Here is a 15,997-nt window from a genome sequence, read left to right on the forward strand (position 1 = left end):
TTGCCACTGTACCTTAATGGGGTGGCAATTATTTCTTTCCACCCATGCTGTTGCCACGGGTGTTGCAAAATATTTTTATGTGGCAAAAAGTTGTAGCCACACTAAATATAGGTTGTTGCCACATTTTTGACATGTTGCAATACACCCCTTTTCTTGTAGTGCAAGTTTATCTTTACCTAATGACGAAAGTCATGATATGTTTCAATCACTTTGAAAATTGCTTTGACGAGAAATGGTGTAACAACTATATAACGTCCTCTAAGAATGTTTCAATGATTGGAATAAGAGTTTAGATTACATAACCAATAGTGGACATAAACATTGTGGTGGAAACACAGTTATGTATAAGTCCTATTCCTTGAACCAAAGTTTTCGAACTTTGTTGATCAAGAGAAACCGGAAGAATGGCTTGTTGCCAAGACCGCGAACCTGAAAAAGCGGGGGTCTAACAACACCACCCAATATTTCGCTTAGCAATCTGTATGGACTAACTCCGAAATGCTTTGCTAGAGAATAAACTAGACAGTCAGACTCAATCTAGATAAAAGTATCTCAAGGAGTTAATATCTCTCTCTTGATTTGATTTTTACTCAAGCTAAAAACAATAGCGAGTCTTTATCAAATACAAGGAATACTTGAACGGTACCAATGACCAATGTCCAAAGATCAATCAACATCAATCAACAACCAAAGGTTGTATTTCCAATTGATGATCACGAACGCACAACCTATATTATTTCAATCATATAAAATGTAATGCGGAAAATAAATAACACAGACACCAAAAATTTTGTTAACGAGGAAACCGAAAATGCAGAAAAACCCCGGGACCTAGTCCAGATTGAATACACACTGTATTAAGCCGCTACAGACACTAGCCTACTCCAAGCTAACTTCAGACTAGACTATAGTTGAACCCCAATCAGTCTCCCACCGATCCAAGGTACAATTATACTCCTACGCCTCTGATCCCAGCAGGATACTACGCACTTGATTCCCTTAGTTGATCTCACCCACAACCAAGAGTTGTTGCAACCCAAAATCACAGACTTGATAATAATCAGATCTGTCTCACACAGAAAAGTCTATCAAAGGATAAATTTGTCTCTCACAGATAAACCCTAAGTTTTGTTCTGTCTTTTGATATACAATCAAGGTGAATAGGAACCAATTGATAATTCGGTCTTATATTCCCGAAGAACATCCTAGATTAATTAATCACCTCTCTAAAATCCTTCCTGACTACACAAGCGGATTGTCGAGGAATCACAAACAGTGAGACGAAGATGTTTGTGACTTCTTTATCTTGCCTATCGGAGAACTCTCACGATCTCAAGCCAATCAATCGATTGTACTCGTACGATAGAAGATGCATGATCATATCACACAACTACGATAAAAGTAGTATCGGTCTGGCTTCACAATCCCAATGAATTCTTTAAGTCGTTAACCTTATTTTAGAGAAGAAAATCAAAGATTAATAGAGATCGACTCTAGCGGGCGCACTAGTAGCACACAAACGTGTGGGGATTAGTTTTGCACAATGCTAGATGTCTCCTTTATATATCCTTAAAATCAGGTTTTGCCTTAGTTACAAAGCAATCCATATTCACCGTTAGATGAAAACCTGATTTAGATTCAAGCTAATATTTCTCAACCGTTAGATCGAAAAACCTAGCTTGTCACACACATTTTGGTAAACGTTTACTGGGTTCGTGAAAACCATGCCCAAACATGTACGTGTATGTTGGTTCAACATAGTAACCCAAAAGGTTAACCATATGATAATTTCATATTAACCTTGTTCTTCTTCACCATAACTAGTTCAATTGACTCAAATGAACTAGTTAAAGAGTTGTTCAATTGCTATGAGATCTTGACAAGCTAATCGGTTCAAGGAATTCATGGTTATGTAATCTAAACTCTCATTTCAATCATTGAGAAATTCTCAGAGGACGCTGTGTAGACGTTATTCACAGACCGATTCACGTCAGAGCAATTCTTAAAGTGATTGAAACTTTTCATGACTTTCGTCACTAGGTGAAGATAAACTTGATCAAAGCGAAACGCTTTACCAACACACGATTTTGAGATAAAAGATAAGCAATGAATGCTCACTCGAAATTTCAAATGTGTATGATCTAGTCTATATAGCATACGAATTTTGTCTCGTAAGAAGTAGGAGATAGAATAAATAGACTTTTGAGTGATAAATAATTTCAAGTCTCCACATACCTTCTTGTTGATGAAGTTCCACGGTTCCTTGTATAGATCTTCGTCATTGTATGATGAATCGCCATGAAGTCCTTGAGATCAACTACACTTTTCTATCCTAGTCCGAGACTTAGCTATGTAGGCTAGAAATCAAGACTCATAGTTTTGATCACTAACATTGGCAAACATGCTTGAGATAGCAACGCATGCGAGGTCTACCAATATATGCTCTAACAATCTCCCCTTTTTTCAATTTTAGTGAAAAAACTATTAATACATATGGAATACAAAAAGATAAACTTTTGTGGATCCTATTCCATAGTCTAATCTTCAACGTTCCCTGAAATCTTAGTCCTTCCAAGTACTTCAATGATCCCAAAGGTTGTAAGTTTAGCATCACCGTTGTTGAAGATCTGTAGCTATAACAATGAGAGAAATCGAGATTCTCGATCATTATTATACAGTGTCATAGTATTATTATGTAATATCAAAGTCCAATTGTATCACGACTTTAAAAATAATACTACGGTGATATTTATCACTCCCCCTTACTCAATACTCCATCTCGATCATGGAAACCACTCCCCCTTACAATGATCCGAAAACCATATGTATTTGTAGTGTGAACTACAATATTTCTCCCCCTTTTTGTCAATAAAATTGGCAAAAGTACAAGAATGGGATCATAATGAAATTTCCACAAGAGACATTTCATGACTAAAAGAAAAATACATACCAACTTAATTTAGATGCAATCTAATAGCCGAAGCTAACATCATTCATCAATAAGTTTTAAGATACAAGATAACCCCTATAAAATTCCACAGTCGCACTCCCCGCAAGATATTACCATTAAGCACAAGTTCAAAAGAACTCTCCCCCATTTGATGTCATTCCCGAAAGAAAAACAAGAGCGACCTTAATTTCGAAAGAAAAGAAGGATTTTTTAATTGGACACCAAAAACCATAGGAATGATTTTCTATATCCAAAGATCAACCAAATTAATCACAAGTAAACCCATGACTAATTCAATTGAAAATGCAACTAAATCAAACCACAAAAGTGATCAATTTAATTGAAAGTTCTCAACATAAGTAAACTTACGGATCTACGACTAAGGTAATCATACGGAGATGACTAACTTAATCGTTCACATACTCAACATAAGGAAAACCTTACAGAATATACGACTACATTAACCAATAGAACATGATTAGTATAGCCGTTCATATACTCAACACAAGAATTTGTGGAATATATGAAAACTCAACTAGATTAATTACAAGAGAACCTATAATTAATCTAATTGGAATACAAACAACCAAACTAATCACCGAAGTAATCAATTTAATTATTTTGGGCTCAACATAAGAGAACTTATGGAACCCCGACTAAGTTCATCATAGAATATGACAACCTTAACCGTACATGTACTCGACATAAGAAAGAAAACTTATGGAGTAAAAACTAAATAACCAAACGAGTTGATTAATTTAGTTCATAATGCTCGACATATAGCATCTTATGGAAAAACCAACAAGCCAATAAGAATAATCGACTTAGTTGTATCGTGCTCAACATAAGACACTCAATGGAGCCTTCACGGTAAAACATAACAAGATGGATCAATGAAGATCAATACTGTGGATAACATACAAGGATCTATTCTATTTTCCATCATAACGATATAATAGACTTTATCCTTTTCAAACAAAAGATTTTATCCTATTTTCCATCAAATACATGATTGCATAGGCATAACTTTTGTAATTGTAAAAAGTCCATTCGTCCTTTCATCAATACGAGTACTAATTCATGAACGACTTTACTTTTGATCCCAATATGGGACCTTCAAGTTCACTGACGTAAACAATACATATCCCATAAACAAATTGCAATATCACAAAATCATAAAGATCAATACTGCAATAACATCATCCTCCAAATATTTTTAGAATTTAGTAACCAATAAACCTAAAAAATAACATAAGAAGATGAAAACAAAAATAGCTATGTGTAGTCACAATCATCGCTATTCAAAGCACTAGTTATTCTTCCAACTAATCCAAAAATAAGACATCCTAGGCGATAATGCCTTTGAGAAATTCAACATCATTCCTGAACTCCTTGTTGTCAACAGCCATTGAAACATACTGTTCACGAAGATAAGAGTTTATATCAACGAACTGTCTTGGATGATTATGTCGTACCAGGGCTCTATGAATTTCTAAGGACTTTGACACAAAATCCTTTATTTCACGAATCTCCTTTCTTACTTCCTTCAACTCATCAAGAACATCGGAAAATTTCTGAGAGTTAGAAGTCACAGCCTTTGACTTTCTTGTATTCCTCCTTTTTCTTTTCAAGGATGGAGTTGCAGGAGATTTTTCTTTTTCCTTGATTGAAGATTTAACAATCATGTTGACATCTTTTCTCTCCATAGACACGATGCTTTGAGAATAGTTATAACCAACTGATTTTTGTGGATGGAATTCACAATCTCATTAAACAGTCTTGAGATACAAAGAATATCAAGGAAAAAAAAGGAATGTAGGGTTCGAAACCTATAAACAGGTTCGTGGTCATTCAACTCTAAACATATAAAGAGTAGAATTGTCGATAATAACCAGTTCTTTTATTTGATAGACAGAAAACAACAAACCTAAGAAAACACCCTTTTCTAAAGCCTGTACGTTCATGATCTTGTCTCTTTTGAACAGGCACATGAGACAAGATTTTCCAAACAACACAATTAATTTGTGTTGTGGTGAACAACAATTTGTCCACCATTTTCCTCAAGAGAGGAATCTTCAGACTTCTGTCTATCAAAACGATTTGACCATACTTTCTTTTCAAATGGTCTTACTCTATCCCTGGAAACCAACTTCTTAGACGAAGATAAGATCCTACATACCTCGGCGGTCTTCTGAGCAAGTTTCAGCTTCCTTGCTAATCGATCTGCTCTTCGTTGGAGTTTGCTGGCGTGCCTTATTTGGTGCTTGTATTTGTAACACCTTGATAGTTCGTGTCCCTTCATCAAACAAAATGAGCACGTCAAACTTGGATAGTATTCAGGCATCTGAGATGTGCAAGCAGCTAGACATACAGTAGATCCTGAAACATTACTGACAGGGTTTCCAGTTAGACAATCTTCCAGCTTGATTGGGTTTCCTTCTTCTCCGAACCCATTGAGGTTGATATATGTATTGCTACAAGTATCAAAATCGATGTTTTCACCAAGGAGCCCTACACTTGATTTCATATCTTCATCGGAATCATAGGTTTCAGACATTTCATCAAGTGTTACAGCTAGACCTTTGTTCCCAATGTATTTTCTATGATTTGGGGATTCTTTAGCAAAATGGCCAAAACCCTTACACTTAAAGCACTGAGGCATGTCCTCGTCATCAGCCTCGTCATCAGCCTCGTCAGCATCCCTGTTTTTAGGAGGTACGCGACCGTGAAGTTAATTTGATGACATAGGTTTGTCTCTTGAAAACCGTTTACTTCTCTTCTACATAAGATCCCTAAACTTTCTTGTGATCAAGAAGACCGACTTGTCAAGGTCTTCATCTGAAAAATCATTCTCAGATTGATCATCCTCAGAGACATGAACACTTTTACCTTTGGCAAGTATTTTAGTGCTCTTCTGTGCTTTAAAGGAAACATCCTTACCGACTTTGGATGTGTGCTCATGGTCAAAGATATTTTGCTTCCCAACCAAGGTGTTTCTGGAAAGATTATTGAGGTTATTCCCTTCAACGATAGCATGCTTCTTAGACTCGTATCTAGATGGAAGCGATCTGAGAATTTTCATTGCAATGTCCTTTTCAAGAATAGTCTTACCCAATGCAAAAGATGCATTAACAATTTCAGACACTTTGTGATTAAAATCATCAAATGTTTCTTCATATGCCATACGAAGGTTCTCCCAATCGGAAGTAAGGTTTTGAAGCCTAGCTTCCTTTTCACTGGAGTTTCCTTCAAATACGGTTTCTAAGATATCCCAAGCATCTTTAGACCTAGTGAAATTAGACACATGGTGTTGAAGACTTGGGGCAATGACATGTATGATAGCATTTAACCCTTCAGAATTCTGCTTCGCAGCAAGAATCTCGGCAGCATTATATTCACCAATATTCTTGGGAACAGTTCCGTCTCCAGCTGCAACAACGGGCACATCATAACCATTCACCACATATACCCATGATTCAAAATCACGCGATTGAAGAAAATCTCTCATAGCAATTTTCCACCATAAGTAATTGGAGCCATCGAAGACTAGTGGTACATTAATAGAGATAGCACCTTTGTCCATAGAGTCAGATCGCTACAAACACAGACTGATGAGGTCTTAAATGTGTTTGCCTTCTCTGATACCAATTGAAAAAGCGGGGGTCTAACAACACCCCCCAATTTTTCGCTTAGCAATATGTATGGACTAACTCCAAAATACTTTGCTAGAGAATCAACTAGACAGTCAGACTCAATCTAGATAAAAGTATCTCAAGGAGTTAATATCTCTCTCTTGATTTGATTTTTACTCAAGCTAAAACCAATAGCGAGTCTTTATCAAATACAAGGAATACTTGGACGGTACCAAAGACCAATGTCCAAGGATCAATCAATATAAATCAACAACCAAAGGTTGGATTTCCAATTGATGATCACGAACCCACAACATGTATTATTTCAATTATATAAAATATAATGCAGTAAAGAAATAACACAGACACCAGAAATTTTGTTAACGAGGAAACCGCAAATGCACAAAAACCCCGGGACTTAGTCCAGATTAAATACACGCTATATTAAGCCGCTACAGACACTAGCCTACTCCAAGCTAACTTCGGACTGGACTATAGTTGAACCCCAATCAGTATCCCACCGATCCAAGGTACAGTTGTATCCTACGTCTCTGATCTCAGCAGGATACTACGCACTTGATTCCCTTAGCTGATCTCACCCACAACCAAGAGTTACTGCAACCCAAAATCACAGACTTGATAATAAAAAGATTCGTCTCACAAAGAAAAGTCTATCAAAGGATAAATCTGTCTCCCACAGATAAACCCTAGGTTTGTTCCGTCTTTTGATATAAAATCAAGGTGAACAGGAACCAATTGATAATCCGGTCTTATATTCCCGAAGAACAACCTAGATTAATCAATCACCTCTCTACAATCCTTCCTGACTACACAAGCGGATTATCGAGGAATCACAAACAGTGAGACGAAGATGTTTGTGACTTCTTTATCTTGCCTATCGGAGAACTCTCACGATCTCAAGCCAATCAATCGATTGTACTCGTACGATAGAAGATGCAAGATCAGATCACACAACTACGATAAAAGTAGTATCGGTCTGGCTTCACAATCCCAATGAAGTATTTAAGTCGTTCACCTGATTTTAGAGAATAAAATCAAAGGTAAATGGAGATCGACTCTAGCGGGCGCACTAGTAGCACACAGACATGTGGGGATTAGTTTTGCACAATGCTAGATGTCTCCTTTATATAGCCTTCAAATCAGGGTTTTGCCTTAGTTACAAAGCAATCCATATTCACTGTTACATGAAAACCTGATTTAGATTCAAGCTAATATTTCTCAACCGTTAGATCGAAAAACCTAGCTTGTCACACACATTTTGGTAAACGTTTACTGGGTTCGTGAAAACCATGCCCAAACGTGTACGTGTATGTTGGTTCAACATAGTAACCCAAAAGGTTAACCATATGATAATTTCATATTAACCTTGTTCTTCTTCACCATAACTAGTTCAATTGACTCAAATGAACTAGTTAAAGAGTTGTTCAATTTCTATGAGATCTTATGTAACTACACAAGACACAATTGAAACAAAGATGATTCGATTCGATTGAATCGACTCATGAACATTTTATCCACGGTTTTCATAAAGCATTCCTTAGTAATTAAGTTTCATGTTCAGAGCACATCTTTAGATCATAACCTCTTAAGTTCACAAACAAGTTCGCGGACTTAAGTTAATCGATTGAGTTTTCCAAACTCAGCAGAAATTCTCGGAAAGAGAACTTCCGCCAGTTCGCGGACTGGGTTAGCGGACTTAGCACATAGAAGAGTTTTGGAAAATCCAGCAGAAATTCTCGAACGAGAACTTCCGACAGTTCGCGGACTGAGTCTGCAGACTGGGTTCGCGGACTTGGCAAGCCAATTCCGTAATCCTCCCGATTTCTCTTGATCAATAAAGTTCGAAAACTTAAGTTCAAGGGATACATGGTTATGTAATCTAAACTCTCATTTCAATCATTGAGACATTCTTAGTGGACGATATGTGGCCGTTATTCACAGACCGATTCACGTCAGAGCAATTCTCAAGGTGATTGAAACTTTTCATGACTTTCGTCACTAGGTGAAGATAAACTTGATAAAAGCGAAACGCTTTACCAACACACGATTTCGAGATAAATGATAAGCAATGAATGCTCAGCTCGAAATGTCAAATGTGTATGATCTAATCTATATAGTGTACGACTTTTGTCTCATAAGAAGTAGGAGATAGAATAGATAGACTTTTGAGTGATAGATAAGTTCAAGTCTCCACATACCTTTTTGTTGATCAAGTTCCACGGTTCCTTGTATAGATCTTCGTTGTTGTATGATGAATCGCCATGAAGTCCTTGAGCTCAACTACAAATTTCTATCCTAGTTCGAAACTTAGCTATGTAGGCTAGAAATAAAGACTCATAGTTTTGATGACTAACATTGACAAACATGCTTGAGATAGCAACGCATGCGAGGTCGACCGAGCTATGCTCTAACAGAACCCAGTCCGCGAACTGCCGAACTTCTCATCCCGAAAAATTCTGCTAGAGTTGATAAACTAGTTGCGTGAGTACCAGTCCGCGAACCGGCGGAAAGTCTTTTGCCGAGATTTTCTGCTGGAGTTTGTAAACTCTGCCCGGTTGCTTAAGTTCGCGAACCTAGTGTGCGAACTTGAGAAGGTTATATATCTAAAGATGATTTCTGAACTTAAACTTAAAAAGACTAAGGAATGCTATTTGCAAAACGTGGCTATAAAAGTTCATGAACCGATTCGAGTGAATCAAATCATCTTTGCTTCAATTGTGTCTTGTGTAGTTACATAAGATTTTCTTGCAATTGAACAACTCTCTAACTAGTTCAATTGAGTCAATTGAACTAGTTATGGTGAAGAAGAACATGGTTGATATGAAATGCTCATATGGCTAACCTTTTGATTGAGTATTGTTGAACCAACAATGTACACGTTTGGGTACGGTTAACAAACCTAGAAGCGCGCAGTTCATTTGTGTATAACAAGCTAAGTTTTCGATCTAACGGTTGAGAAATATTAGCTTGAATCTAAATCAGGATTTCATCTAACGGTGGATATTGATTGCTTCGTTACCAAGGAAAAACCCTGATTTGAAAGACTATATAAGGGGACATCTAGCAACTCTGCAAAACTAATCCCCACACCTTACGTGTGATACTAGTTTGCGTGCTAGATCCGGTTCTCCTTTAACCTTTGGTTTTCTTCTTCTAAAACCAGGTTAAACGACTTGAAGACTTCATTGGGATTGTGAAGCCAGGCCGATACTATTTTTATCGTAGTTGTGTGATCTGATCTTGCATCTTCTATCATACGAGTACAATCATATTGATTGGCTTGAGATTGTTTGATTTCTCCGATAGGAAAGATATAAAAAGTAATCACAAACATCTTTGTCTCACTGTTTGTGATTCCGCAACATCTTGTTTCGCTACCATACGATTAAGATTGTTGTGAGGTGATTGATTAATCTAGGCTGTTTTTCGGGAATATAAGACCGGATTATCAATTGGTTCCTGTTCGCCTTGATTATTATCAAAATACGGAACAAAAACTGTAGGGTTTTTCTGTGGGAGACAGATTTATCCTTTGATATAATTGTCTGTGTGAGACAGATTTTTTTATTGTCAAAGCCTGCGATTTTGGGTCGTAGCAACTCTTAGTTGTGGGTGAGATCAGCTAAGGGAATCAAGTGCACAGTATCCTGTTGGGATCAGAGGCGTAGGGAGTACAACTGTAGCTTGGATCAGTGGGAGACTGATTGGGGTTCAACTATAGTCCAGTCCGAAGTTAGCTTGGAGTAGGCTAGTGTCTGTAGCGGCTTAATACAGTGTGTATTCAATCTGGACTAGGTCCCAGGGTTTTTCTGCATTTGCAGTTTCCTCGTTAACAAAATTTCTGGTGTCTGTGTTATTTCAGTTTCCACATTATATTGATTTATCTTTATAATTGAAATAATACAGGTTGTACGTTTAGATCATCAATTAGTATAATCCAACCTTTGGTTGTTGATTAACATTGATTGATCCTTGGACATTGGTCTTTGGTACCGTCCAAGTTATTCTTTGTGTTTGATTAAAGACTCGTTGATTTCTATTAGCTTGAGAAAATCAAAACAAGAGAGATATATTAACTCCTTGAGATACTTTTACCTAGATTGAGTCTGCCTGTCTAGTTGATTCTCTAGAAAGTGTTTCGGAGTTAGTCCATACAAATTGCTAAGCGAAATATTGGGTGGTGTTGTTAGACCCCCGTTTTTCAGTGTTCCTTCCACTTCTATTAATAATTCATCTCCATATGAAGCTCTTTTTGGTCTTCCACCGGATTACACCTCCCTTCGTGTATTTGTTTGTTTATGTTATCCTCACTTACGTCCGTATAGATCTCACAAAATGGAGCCTCTTTCCTCTCCATATGTGTTTATTGGTTATAGTCCATCTCAAAAGGGCTACAAGTTTCTTCATATTCCTAAGGGTCGTATATATGTTAGTCGTCATTTCGTTTATGATGAGACTACCTTTCCCTTTGCCTCCACCCCACCTTCACCGACATCGATCCCTTCTCAGGTAAATAACTCTTCACCCCTATCGGTTTCATTACCACTGGTTTCAATTCCTCGACATATTACTACACCCATACTACCAGTTGGTACAGTTTCTTCGAGTTCATGTGATTCCAGCCGCAACACAACTATACAGTCGCTCCTACCAGTCTTAGATGACTCGTCTTCATCTGCCCATATTCCATCACCGACAGTTCAGTCAGATTCAGTTGTTGCTACTTTGTCTCCCATCCACGAGCCATCAGTTACGCTGGACAACGTTACTGTCCCACCAAACATTCCGAGCTTGTCACCAGATTTCACTTTGACTACAGCATCAGCCTCATACTCGAGTTCTGCGTCAACTTCGGACTCTGCACCAGCTTCCGTAACCAGGGAAAAAGATGGAATTTTTAAACCCTCTTACAAAGATCTTAGTGCCCCCAAATATACACTGGTATGTGACTCTCTTCGCGAACCCACTTGTATTTCAGAAGCTCATAAGGATCCAGATTGGCGTGTCTCCTCAGATGATGAGATCAATGCATTGCTCCGAAATGGTACCTGGACATTAGTACCATATGATCCTTCTATGAATGTTATTGGATGTAAATTGGTATTTCATATCAAACGCAAGTCTAATGGTGAAATTGAACTCCGTAACTCTCGCTTGGTTGCTAAAGGTTATAATCAACAAGAGGGAATATACTTTTCTAAAACGTTTAGTCTGGTTGTTAAACCATGTATTATTCGTATTATTCTTACATTAGCTTTGTCTTCCAATTGGCTTATTCATCAACTTGACGTGCATAATGATTTCTTACATGGTGAACTTCAAGAATAGGTATACATGAAACAACCCCCAGATTATGTTGATTCTCGGTTTCCCACACACGTTTGCAAGTTGCATCGGTCTCTCTATGGTCTTAAACAAGCTCCTCGTGCACGGTACCACCGACTCAGTACTTTTTTATTACAAATTGGGTTTATCACTTCAAAGTGTGACTCATCTCTATTTATCTACAATGGTTCATACGGTACTATTTATCTGTTGGTGTATGCGGATGATATTATTGTTACAGGTTCCAACTCTGCTGGTATTAAATCCACTCTTGATCGTCTACAACAAGAATTTGCAATTAAAGATCTTGGATCCTTGTCTTATTTTCTTGGAATTGAAGCGATTCGTACTTCCTCAGGATTGTTTCTTTCTCAACAAAGGTATGCTCATGATCTTATTATTCGAGCAAAAATGGATGGTGTTAAACCTATTCAAACCCCACTTAGTACTTCTGGTGACATCTCCTCTGATCGTAGTACCTTATTATCTGATGCTACTGAATATCGTAGTATTGTTGGAGCCTTACAATATTTGACATTTACTCGTCCCGATTTGGCATATGCTATTAATAAGGTATGTCAATTTATACATGCACCCACTGTTTTTCACTGGGGTCTGGTAAAGCGTATACTCCATTATCTTAAAAATACGCCTACCTTTGGTATACTTCTTCGGCCATATCCTTCTCTACAGTTATCTTTCAGTGCATATACTGATTCAGATTGGGCTGGTTCGAAGATCGACGTTCTACTAGTGGTTATTGTATTTTCTTGGGTGGTAATATTATTTCTTGGAGTGCTCGTAAGCAGAAAACAGTATCTCTTTCTAGTACTGAAGAAGAATACAGGGGACTTGCAATTGCTACTGCTGAAATTATGTGGATTCAGTCACTTCTTTCAGGACTTCGTGTTTCTACTAAATCCCCTCCTGTTTTATGGTGTGATAATCTTGGAGCTACTTATCTCACTGTCAATCCTATTTTCCATGCAAGGAAAAAGCATATTGAGATTGATTATCATTTTGTTCGTGATCAGGTTGCTTCTAAACTTCTTGATGTCAGATTTATATCATCTAAGGATCAAATAGCGGATATATTCACAAAACCATTATCTAGGGATCGGTTCTCTTCTTTACGGTTCAGGATAACCCGTTACGCTTGCGGGAGGGTGTTAACACAACATATGGTACGTGTGTGAAATAACACACGATACCCTACCAGACAAGAAGACTCGTTGTATATTAGGAAATACAATTTATTTAGGAAACAATGCACCTAGTAGTTCAAGGAAATCTATGTATATATGATGTGCTCTGTTCGACAATTGTATGTGTGAAAAATCAATAGAATTCAGTTGTCAGTTTATCTCTTCTTCTGTTTATTATCTTCTTATTTAACTAAACCTAAACCTAGCAGTTCTATCTTCTTGTTTAACTAAACCTGAACCTAGTAGTTCTAACTAGACGAAAGGGTTGTTTTTGTTTTTTTAACACGTGGGTTAACCAATTGATAACCTAAAATACAAGGGATAATGGTCCCAGAAATGGTATGACATGCTCTCCATTTTGAGGGCTCAATTAGTTTAGAACAAGAAGAGACCTTAGTAGCCAGGAACGTGAGAAGTGGTCACGGATCTCACTGAGATCCGCGATTTTGCGCTCCTTAATGATAATCGTGATGGGAGCACGCTCCTAACCTGAGAGAAATACGCTCCTAAGCTGAGAGAAACGTTTCACTAGTTTAGTATATTCTCTTATCTTCAATTCTTCGTATCTTTATATACTAAAGTGTGTATATTCTCATATATCTTTATCTACCAAGTGTATATATTCTCAAATCTTTGTATCTTTATCTACTGAATCTTCTAACTGTTTATATTCTCATATCTCTATATAGTATTGCATATCTTCGGGTCTCTGTGTAACGTACGTTATATGTTTATCCAGTTATTGTGATGGACCCGCTTTCCACATCAGCTTCCTACACAATTACTTTTTACCACTACCCAGAAAATTCCAAGCAGCAACCTCCGCAAAATATAGGTGTCTAGTTACTTAAGTGTGTGTCTGGACTGCTTAAACCGTCATGATCAACAGCACTCTTTTCAACTCCCATTCATATCCTTGGTCTCTTTGTTCTATTACATTAATCACAGTTTAAAGACTGGCAATTTCCAAGTTTTATTTCTGGATTAAAAATTTAGAAATTAGTAGTCTAACTCACACTCCCAACTCGCTTCTCGTATCTCATTTTTTGAAAATTTGACGATCCCCACTTCCGTCCTCGCTCCCATTTCCGACCTCGTTCCAATTCCTGGCTACTAAGGAAGAGACAGCAGATCTGCATTACAAAGTGGTTGATCTGGTTTGGGAATATATATACTGCTGCCAGAAACAGGATGGACTTGTGTGAGACCTTACACCATTTCAGGTACCCTACCATCAATGGAATTCTAAGGCTTTCTGAAGAGATGAAAGTTCGAGAATCAAAGCTCTAATCTTCTCATGCGTGAAAGTGGATCCCTATTAGTGTTTTTTTTTTTTTTGATTTTTTTCTCAATGCCTTCGAAACAGAATAAGTGTGCCTAACATGGCCAAAGAAGCCTGTTGGTGTAGCCTGGCGTTTTTCAAGCACAGTTTTATGCCTCAATGGGGATGAGATCCTTACAATTTAGTCTCCGCTGATAATAGCATCTCCAATGGTGTATGGATATTTACCCCATGTGGAGACCTAAAAAAGAGGTATTTGACAACATAGAATCAAATAATTTTTTTGGTTTTGATAAGCACCTCCAGTGGTAGTTGTATCCATACCTATTTTGAAACACTTGTCACTTATTTGTAGAAAGTTAATCCACAAAATCTAACAAAATAAATAAAATAAAAGCAAATAGTTATGACGTGGGGTATGGATGAGAGTCTCTAAAAACCCATACTCTCTTCCAAACTCAAACTTCCACATCAGAGTAAAATTTTAATATCTAACCACCACTAGAGAGGTTTTCTTTGTTTAACGTTTCTAAAATCCTAGGTGGCTTCAATATTTTTAGAGACTCATATTCCATTGGAGATGCTCTAAGTAACATCAAATATTAGGCAAATTTCCTGTTACGGTGCTATATCGTTAAAGTGCAGTGATATCTTAATACTAAGAAAACAACTGCTGCATTCAGTAAATATAACTAGTGAAAAGTTCGAAATTCAATCTAAAGCAAGCATCATTCTGCGAACTATACTAAGATCATTGTGTTTTGAACTATACCTACTAATACCACTAATTATAATTTAAATTCAGTAAAAATTACTAGTGAAAGGTTCGAAATTCACCCAAGAACAACGTATATATCCCCCCTCTACATAATATATATATATATAATAAGTATCACTCAATCTTTTTAATCTTTTATTTGTTGTTTGGTCGGCGAGTTAGTATTCAGTCACAAAATTTTAGTTGAGTCATAGTAGTCAGGGCTTAAACATGCGGACCCGCGATTAAGGATGGTCTATGTATTTAGATAGTCTTATCATACCATAGTAGCCGGGGCATACGGCCCCGGCCGTGGATTAAAAAATCTACGGACAAACACAGTCCAGTTTTAATATGAAATTAACTGTGATTTGGTTGAGTTTATAAGTTAGCTGGGACTTGCAGCCTCGATGTTTTGTTGGTCGGGTCTAATTGGTCGGGACCTACAGCCCTGGCAGTGGTCCCTTGCGCAAACTCCAGTATGTCGTTGGTCGGATCAAATTAGTCGGGGCCTACAGCCCCAGTTGTGGTCCCTTACACAAATTCGAGTTATTTTATTGGTCAGACCAAATTAGCTAGGACCTACAACTCCGACCGTGGTCCTTTACACGTAAATTCCAGTATTTTTTTGATTGGGTCAAAGTAACCATGATCATAAGCCCGATCGTGACCCCTTTGATTTTTTTCAAATTTATATTTGGTGCTAAGGTTATCCGTCATTAATAGAGTTAATATAGTTACGGTAAACCTAAATAAATTTTCAAAAGAACGAAATTTGTTAAAATGAGTTTTCTATTATCGGTGATAATTGCCATGGAGTTTGCG

The sequence above is a fragment of the Papaver somniferum genome, chromosome 9 (assembly GCF_003573695.1).
Source record: "Papaver somniferum cultivar HN1 chromosome 9, ASM357369v1, whole genome shotgun sequence".
Taxonomy (NCBI): Eukaryota; Viridiplantae; Streptophyta; class Magnoliopsida; order Ranunculales; family Papaveraceae; genus Papaver; species Papaver somniferum.